The 9,611-nt window shown below is 35.9% G+C and overlaps 1 protein-coding gene across 1 annotated transcript in view; it reads left to right on the top strand.

Annotated features, from left to right (window-relative positions):
- Positions 1 to 4,551: 4,551 nt before the first annotated feature.
- The window catches only part of LOC101725127 (neuronal tyrosine-phosphorylated phosphoinositide-3-kinase adapter 2-like), a 28,382-nt gene continuing 23,322 nt past the window's right edge, over positions 4,552 to 9,611 (top strand). The window contains exons 1-2 of the mRNA XM_087205973.1: positions 4,552 to 5,091; positions 5,415 to 5,901. The gene's annotated coding sequence lies outside the window, so the exon portion shown is untranslated. The remainder of the gene's footprint in view (positions 5,092 to 5,414; positions 5,902 to 9,611) is intronic.

The following is a 9,611-nucleotide window of genomic DNA, read 5'->3' as shown; positions in this document are numbered from 1 at the left end:
TATTTAATTTCACTACTTATTGATTTGTGTATTTATCTTGTGCTAAATACACATATATGCTTTTCTTGGACTTTTTGACCTTTTCTATTGATTTACAGTTATGTTCTGTGTTATAGTGCAGTGAAATCAATGTAGCTTTGCAGGATATCTTAATATTTAGTTAAGAGCCTATGTGCCAACAGCTCTTTAAATTCCATCAATGTCAATTTTGTTTAGATTGGAGTTATATTAGCTATAGTGAACTTAATAAAGAATAATTATTTGTAAAATTGAGTCTTTGTATTTCAGAAAAAGGAATTCCTCTGCCCAAAATCTTTTATTTCTGTTATCAACTAAATGTTTGCATTCCCCCAAAGCTCATATGCTGAACCCCAGTCCCCAAAAGTGAGAGTATTTGTGGGTGGGGCCTTGGACAGGTAATTAGTTTTATATGAGGTCAATGAACTGAGGCCTCTGTTGATTGGATTGATTGGATTCGTATTTTTATAGGAAGCAGGAGACAAACCAGATCTGCCTCTCTCTGCCTGTCACTCTCTCTCTCTCTCTGCTCTGTGTCTCTGTCTCTGTCCCTCTCTGTCTCTTTCTCTTCCTTTTCCCTCCTCCCTCTCTCAGCCATAATCAGAAAGCACACCCTGAAAGCCAGAAAGAGTGCCCTCAACAGGAACCAAATCTATCAGCACTTTAATCTTGGACTTCTCAGAATCCAGAATAGGGTAAGCTACTGGGTTTGTGGTCTTTTGTTACAGACCTCTGAGCTGAGACATTATCTCAAAAAACTTTCATTTTTTTTCCCTAAATAAGATCCTTGTGTTGTACTTTCAGGTGATCTTCTTATAGAATTTTTGTCATTTATAGTCAGTTTCAAACTGGTTACTTTGGATTTTTCAGGTAGAAAAGCTATGGAATACCTTTGAAAAGATTTTCCTCCACAAGTGTTTGGGTTTGAGATGGACTATTTCTATTTTTAAATCTTTATTATTAAACAAGTATTTAATTTTAAAGAAGTATTTTATGTTTATAATGTAGGTACTTTGAATTTTCTACTCATGCAGGACATTCCATGCATTGAGACCAGAAATAACACATTAATTCAACAAACCCCTAGCATTGAGTAGATGCAATCCCTATGCTGGGGTCCTGGGAATGGAAAGGAAGGGATTCCATTTCTAAAGAATCTCACATGCACACATAGAAAATATAATATGCAGGTTTAGTATGAACAAAGCCTCATGATTTTATTTTTAGTGAGTCATTGGATATTTTATAATATAGAGAACCAAAAACCCGCTTTTGATGGTGTTACATTAGAACAGGATACCAGAATCTGAAAGATCTAGTATTTAGAACTTGATTAGATATCCCCATTCAAAGAAAAGATAGAATTAGTTATAGTAATGGTGTCTGATTCAATAGACATGTAGATCCCTTTTTAGTAATATGTGTGCTACTTTTCAAAGATAAATATACTTACACTATTTTTGAAATATTCACTGTCAAACATATGTTGAACAAAACAAATAAGGGAGGTCTGGGTTTGATCATAAGTTTCTTGAAATGAGAATATTCCATTTCTTGCTAGTATCTTCCCTTGACACTATAAATGTAGCTTTGTGTACATTATTAGGCTCTAAATCTTACTTTTGCATCACTGAGAATTCTGGATCCTAGAACATCCATATTGCATCCTCTGCTCCATGATTTCTAGGTCATATGTGTCACTTCCACTGACATCTATGTTGTTATAGGCAAAACTCATGAAGAACATATGATTCTCCTTCTCCCAAGTCTTTCATTTTATGCTGCTACCAGAATGCTTGGAAATCCTGGCTGTATTGGAAGAAGATTAACTTTTTGCTAGTGGAATTAGTTCATTGTAAGAGAAAGGTCACCTCCCTAAGTGAAATATGGAATGAATAATGGAAAGTTTATAAATCATAGAAAAACCCAGAAAGGTTTTGTTATAAGTATAAGAATGTAGAGAGTACTCTCCTGATGAATTCTAATAAATTCTTTAAAACTAGTAACTGGTCTTCTTTATGTTAATTCTTATGTTTCCCATTTCAATCACTTTTATACAAAAATAACTCCCTACCATGTGGCCAAATTTTAAAATAAGAAACATTTTCAATGCTCTGGATCTCTTTCTGTATTTGAGTTCACTGAAGGAACCTATTTGTTCCCTGAAACATGCACTCCCTGCATCTGAATGACAGAAAAAGACACACTTCACCCTGATTTAAGAACTTTAAAAGATATATCAATCAACAGAGATATCTATGTATTTTATGACAATATACAAGAAATAAACCACCATATATCTCTTATTTGAGTACTTGGGATCTCTGCATTCCTCTATTCTTACTATAAGGATTCTCAATTTCAGTTTTTTCCAATGCATTTCACTCTGAGCACTACTGAAATGAGTAGAAGAGACTTTTGTATTTGGTTCTAAGATTATTTGGAAGAGTTCACAATGCCTTTTGTTTCACTCAAAAAGATCTAAAGAAATAATTCTGGACAGCAATCCCAAAGGTGCCATAAACTCTTGTACAGTAATACATCTCCAGGGAAGAAATTGTCCAATTAGCAGACACTGAAGTCTAGAATGAAGAGAGTGTTGGATTGAGAAGATAAGGTTGGTGTGATGTAATGGTTCCCAATACCTATTCTCTTATATGAAGTGGAAAAAAGAAAACAGGAAAATAAAGGAGGAAAGGAAGAAAGGGATGGATGGAGGGAGGCAGGAAGGGAGGAAGGAGGAAAGAAAGAAAGATGGGCATGCAATATCATATAGTTTCTTAAAGTTGTAAATATTCAATTTAAAGCACTGTTATTATAAATGTATTCTCTATTCTTTGGAATAAGATCCTCTTTATTTTTGGAATTTTCAGGTTAAAGTGGCAGGTTCTTCATCTCTATGTCAGCCTTTGAATGACCTTGGTGCACAAGTCAAAGAGATAGAGAACCATGAGGGTGACCAGTGATGATGGGGCTTGCAGAGGACTCAGTGAAATTGGTCCTAATCCTAATGAGCCAATGGGCATGAGGCTAGAAGCAAGTCATTTCATTTATCTGTGCATTGTTTTTTCATTTGTAAAAGCAGGCTTCATACATTTTTATTCAAGCTCTCTGTAGTTCACAATACTGCTTCCCAAACCTGGTAAAATTATCAGTCATGATAAAGTATTTCCACATCATAAAAATGTCTTTATGTAATTTCCCTATTAAAAATCTTTGTCACCTTTGGCTGTGTGCAGAAGAAACTTTTATGAGAATACTTCAGGACTAAATATAATGATACATTAGTAAACCTCTTGATCACAGTGTGGTGGCTGTGGTAGATTGTAAGTGGCACTTGAGGAAGTTTCCTGCAAGGTGCTCAGGTTTTCGGACCTCCTTAATTCAGACAAAGAGAGAGCAAAACAAAGACCAGGACAGAGACAGATGAAAGACAGAGGTGGAGAAGGGAGGAAAGAAAGAAATAGAGAGAGAAGGTGATGTGGCCTTTTGTCTTTCCCAGTTATAGTCCCTTTACTTCTTTTCCTATCTAATTTTCCAGAGAACTTAATTTATAATGTTAAAAAGCAGTTCTCTTCCACTCCAAGGGAAGAGTTTCAAAGACCAGCGAGTAAGGGATAAGCTTTAAGAACACTATTTACAGCATATGAAATCAGAAGTCTTATAGTAATATAATGTGTTGATTTAATCTTCCCATGGGGGGAAAAAAACAAAATTTACAAAATCATAGCGTAGTCTCAGGTGGCATTTAAGAATAAAGAAGGTGAACTTAAATTTATTATTATTTCATGATCAAGAGATACATGAAAAATTGTTTTACATATAGAACACATTTCTCTAAGAAATTATTTATGAATCTAGGTGTTTACCTATTGGGAAAATCAGTCTGCAAGTGAAGGTCATTTATAATAAAGGTTATTGGCAAAAAAAGTGATGGAAAAATTCTAGAGATTACTACTGAAAAATAAACACATTTTCATTCTCAGAATTGATATTTTACCCCAAATAAAGCAGAAGCCTATTGTTTATTGTTACTTTTCCAATATTAGAAAATGAAAATATTTTTTAAATTTACATTTTATTATTTAATCATAGGCTAAAAAGTTAAGACTTGATGAACATATATATATATATATATACACACGTCTGTTGTACTCATACATACATATATTTTTCTGTATGTTCAAACACATCTATACACATACATGAGTTGTGACATGTAACATAAATTACATGTATATATTCAGTAAGATACTGAAGAGAGTTTGTAGGAAAAATAAAAAAGCGAAAGAGTAAATAACTTTAGCAGTGAGTCTCTAGGAGGTAATGACACATGTAGGGTAATTATTTCACGTATTATTTTTGCTACAAAATATGCATTGAGACTTTCGTTCCCCGTACATGTGCTGTGCCTGCTCCTTCCAAAGGGGCCAGTTTTGTTCTCATGCCATGGGAGCAGGTGGCATAAGCTGCTTTGATGAGGTTAAAAGGCTCCTCCCCTCTTTCCCGGAGCAGCAGCCCAAAGTACGTCAGCAGTAATTGTGTGCGTGGCTGGGCTGTGCAGGGAGGGAGGAGACAGAATTGATATCAAATAAGGGTATCAAACTGAGATCCGGATGTTCCTTTTAAGTTGTTGCTCATTTTCAGTGGTCTCACCAGGGGTGAAGAGCTTATAACCTAAGCATCTTCTGCAGCAAGAATAGGCATTCTTTATGGATTCGTATTTTTCTACTCCAAAGACTAAACTGGTGCTATAGCGGATATCAGTGAAGGGGTTTCTTCACCCTCTTCTCATTTTTATTTACTCATCAGACTTCAGCTCAGTTGGATAAAAGAGAGAGGTTCTGTTGCCTACATGTGAGGTCTTTAATGAGGATGAGAGCCCCCAGGGAGTCCAAATCCAAAGTAGAACGGTGCTGCTTTCCGGTTTCTTGCCATTTCTTCAGTTGCTTCTCCCTTTTCCAATTGGCCTAGGGAGCGGGAACTATCCAAGGTACTAGGATGCCGGCAGCTTTGCCATTCAATGCAGACGGATTGCAGGAGCAGAAGAGAGATTACTGCTTATTTCAGAAGGTAGGTTCTTTGTTTCAGAATCCCTGATTAATCAGCAGCAGCATCAACAGACTAAGGCAGCTGGAGAGGAGAGGGAGAAGCAGAAAGGGAGGGAGTCAGGGGCAGGGAGGGAGTGGAGCGCGAGAGAGAATGAGAGAGAGAGAGAGAGAGGGAGGGAGAGAGAGCGCGCGCGCTGGTTGTCACGGGGGAGGGATGATGCCACAGGCTAGGCTGCTCTAAACCTCCTGTACAGAAGTGGCAAGGAAAAAAGACAGCTTTTTGGACGAAAGAAGACATTTAGAGAGGACGTGAATGATTTTTTTCATTTATTTTTGTCTCCACAGAATATAATCAAATGAGGTACCCTAGCCAGCCTGGTGATTGCTTCGGGTCTTGTAATCAGCTGTGTGGCAAAGTGGGTAAAATCACCCAGTTTCTTCCCTGCTGGACCTGGAAGGAGAAGGGCTGTGTGTTCATCCCCACCCACTAGCTATGCCCTCTTTTCTCCGAATGTCGATTTAAGGACGCAAGCACCTGTCTTCTTCCAGTGCATCTTTCTAGCAAACTTTAAAGGTCATTTATCTGGTAGGAAGAACAACGAGAATCCTCTGATTACTAGTGATGCAGAATCTGGGATTCGACACTTTTCCCATCTTCATACAATGCACTTTAACTGAAGAGAAACTAAGCTGAACTACAAGTCTATTTCTTATGGTGCTGGATTACTCCTACAGAACTGCCCTGAGACCAACGTGAGCAAGCAAGGGCTCTGGCAGATACAAGTCAGCTTCTGATTATTGCACTTAGCTCTCCCTGGGGACTTGCGTTTGGGTACGTATCTCATTTTTCAGATTCTCTAAGCATGCTAATTGAATCCAGCACTACAGAGATCAAGAGATCTGGTTATAAAATGGAATGGATGTTATGGTTAGAGATACTTAATGCTGAAGTTGGCATGTTTTATTAAGTGGAGCAGAAATAAAGCCACAGTGAAGGCATCCAGAGCTTCAGTGAGCCTCTGGCTATTTTTACTCCCTTGCCCACTGAATTCCATTACCATGGAAATGGTTAAACTAGATTTTCATTAGTAAAATAAGCCATGTTGAATTATTAACAGCATTGAAAATATTTCTGAGGATATTAATTGGCATTCAAGTTGGGCATGCTAGCTATTTATCTACTATTCCATACCATAAATATTTTACTACAGTCACTTAATACATTTGTGTCAGCAAGTGAGAGCCCAATTTTGGATTCTCAGAAAAAAAAATAAAGACATAGTACCACAAACAATGTCAAACTGCCAGACATACACCAAGGCTGACGCTGCTTCTTCCTAAATAATCAGATATAAACTTCTTTAACAAACATAATTTAATATTGATCAATATTTAGAAGGTTTCCTTAGTCTCATCATAAAAAATATTTTCTACAGAACTTTAGGTGGACTTATTTTTACTTGGGACATGTATCTATTTTGTTGGAGTGTCTCCATTCTGATTTTTTTCAATGATATGGAAATATTAAAAGATAAATGTAGGTGTTTCATGTTTGGATGAACTGCTATGTTCAGTAATGTTGTATATTCAGATTGGGAAATCTTAAAGTTGTTTATGTATCCTAGAAATGTATTTTTTCTAAATATAGTTAGCAAATGAGAATAACCAACTGAGGATGTCACAGGGTATAATTTTAGTCATTTTAACATCCAACAATTTATAATCAAGTACTGTGGAATACTGAATATAGAGCAAGAATGAAAATTAACTCTGTTTCTAATTTTACACATTTTAAACACTGCTTGCATATTTTTTATATATTGCCAAGTGCTAACTGCACAAATTAAGAGGGAAATGTGGGGCATAGATGCAGAAATTATTTTGTTTGTCTATGGAAAGTGCAACATATGCTATCCAATTCAGCAAAGACAGGAACTCTGGGAAAAACATTAGCAATTTAAAGAATTAGTGAAAACAGACCTGATAAAAATGTTACAACTTCAGAAAGGACTAAAATGAAGTCTGGAAAGTTTAGAAACAGATGTGCAAAAATTCCAGGAAAAGGAGCCTTGGCTATTGTTTGAAATAAATAAATCAGTCATAGACTCTCAGTTCAATTAGATGGTTGTATTGTAGCTCCAGTCAGCAATTTACTAAACTGACTGTATGTGCTTTTCAAATACTGCCTTGTAAGCGTCTGGAACCAACTGCTCCATGGCTCCAAAAAGTACCCTCATCACTAGCACTTTGTAGAGCCTCTTGTGTTAGTGGAGATGTGCATTCTCTTAAAACACTGCCAAGAGGCATGTGGCAATCTGGAAGTGGAGGATTTTTGATTTTTTATGCTACTACATAGAAATGATATATGCCCATTATGCCAATTTGTGTGTGTGTGTGTGTGTGTGAGAGAGAGAGAGAGGGAGAGAGAGAGAGAGAGAGAGGAGAAAAACTCCCAGCAAAGTAATCTTCTTTCTGAGAAAAAAAAGCAATCAGTGTCTTTGTAGTCCCTTCAGCAGGCTTTCTTGGTTGTAACTTCAACATTTCCCATTTTGGGCCAAACAGCTGCATTTTGATGACAGGGAGGATAAGAAAATGAGCACGATCATTTGTGAGGTGGGGGATAAAATTTTAAGCATAATCAAAGTGGAATGATAAGACAAATGTTTGACAGATTGTAAGATTTTATAAGAAAAACAATTTTGCTATGGTTTATATGGGTTACAGATTATAACCAGGCTATCCAGTTTGGAGATTTAGTCCCACTGTGTTAAGTCATCAAAATTTAGATGTTAGTTGGCATGATATTTACATATGTGTATGAAGTTTGATTACATAAATAGTTACATTTCATACACAATGTGTTTTTGAATTGGTCAAATCCATGCAAGAATGCAAAAGGTTGATTTATTTTCCCGCTGACCAATAACAAATAATAGTCAAAATTGCCCTGGGAAACTCTTATTGGATCAACACTACCTGGCAAAATTACCTTAGGGAAGATGTGCTGATTGGAGTGGGAGGAAAGATTAAATTTTAATAACACAAATTCTAACATATTCTTTCAGCATTACAACAAGTGCTGTTTGAAAACCTCAGAAATATATAAAGGATAGATACCAGAGATTTTTGGCATCTGCAAATAGAATAAAAATATGCATATGAAGTAAAAGTAAAATGTTTGTGTAATCTCTTGCATGTATTAAATTCTTCCTGTTCATCACAATTACCATTGTAATAATGCCCCCAAATAAATTTTACCTTATTCTTCTCATAAGGTTATCTGACAGGTTAACTATGGACTAAAATTTAGGAAGCTTCCTATGGAATTTCAGTCTTATAAAGTGCTTCTCTCCCAAATTGGAGCTTTTTATTCTTCTTCCACTCAGTATAGGTGGGAAATATCCAGGTAAATGGAGTTGTAACAAGTTCACATCATGGAAAACCTAAGTTGCAGGAGAACAGCTTCATTTAAGACATTCTGGATGAGCACTGAGAAGATAAAAATAACTAGCACCCCTAAGACTGGAGGACTTGTTCATTCACAAGATCCTAATACATATAGAACTCTGCTCTTGGTAAATGAAAGTACAAGCTCCATTGTAATCTCTACCTGATAAGTTACTGTATACATCCATCTGAGCCAGGCTTTTCAGAACTGGCGTGGTTGATATCAAAGTGCACGGAATTACCAGTGGAGGAATTGGTTCTGAATTATAAGCAAAAGGGAGTAAAGTGATTAAACATAAATGAGAGGAAGTTGGCATGCTGCATATTTATCTGAGTCTCTTTGTACATCTTTTCTTCAACAACAGCCTACAACTAATCAGAAGTCTTTTGTGTCATAGGGAACTCAATCTAGAAAAAGGTGGATACCACAGTAAATATCCTTTGTAAATTGAGTCTACATATAATTGGTAGCTTAATTGACGAAGAATATATTCCACATAAATGCATGATTTAATTAAATTGATTTCCAGAGATAGATAGATCCCTTTTTTTCTTTACTTTAACATTGAGTACTCTGGAATGTCATAGCTTCTTGTGTTCCTTGAATAGAAACAGCAATTACAGAAAAAAATGAATTTTTATATTTTATATTCCTTAAATTCCATTTGGACATAATTAGTTTATATTCCCCATGTGCACATAAATGACAGTCTTATATCTGTAGAAGCAATTTTAAAGAAAAGTAATGCTACTGTAAGCCCTAGGTTCAGCATTGGTAAGAACAGTGATGGCTTTGCACAGAAGAAAATAATTAAGTGGTTAACTCAGTGAAAGTTAAATCTTTTGGATAGGAAGGTAAGAAGCCTATGAGCATAGACTAGTGTATTCTAGCTCAATTGACTGAAATTTCAAATTTGGGGAAGTGTAACAATATTATACAAAGTAATCTTTGAGAAGGGTGTGGTCAACAGGATACAGTATAAGCAACAAAGTGAAAGAAGAGGATGAATAAAGCTAAAAAAAATAGTCATCATTTGTATTTAAGCCAATCTCTGTAAATTTTATATGATCATTCACCATTCTGCAATTCTGTAC

Source organism: Heterocephalus glaber, unplaced genomic scaffold (genome assembly GCF_053883595.1).
Source record: "Heterocephalus glaber isolate CG9 unplaced genomic scaffold, H.glaber_assembly_v1.0 deba00000621, whole genome shotgun sequence".
In the NCBI taxonomy this organism is placed as follows: domain Eukaryota; kingdom Metazoa; phylum Chordata; class Mammalia; order Rodentia; family Bathyergidae; genus Heterocephalus; species Heterocephalus glaber.
The sequence above is the reverse complement of the archived record's forward strand: the minus strand, read 5'-3'. Positions and strand labels throughout refer to the sequence as shown.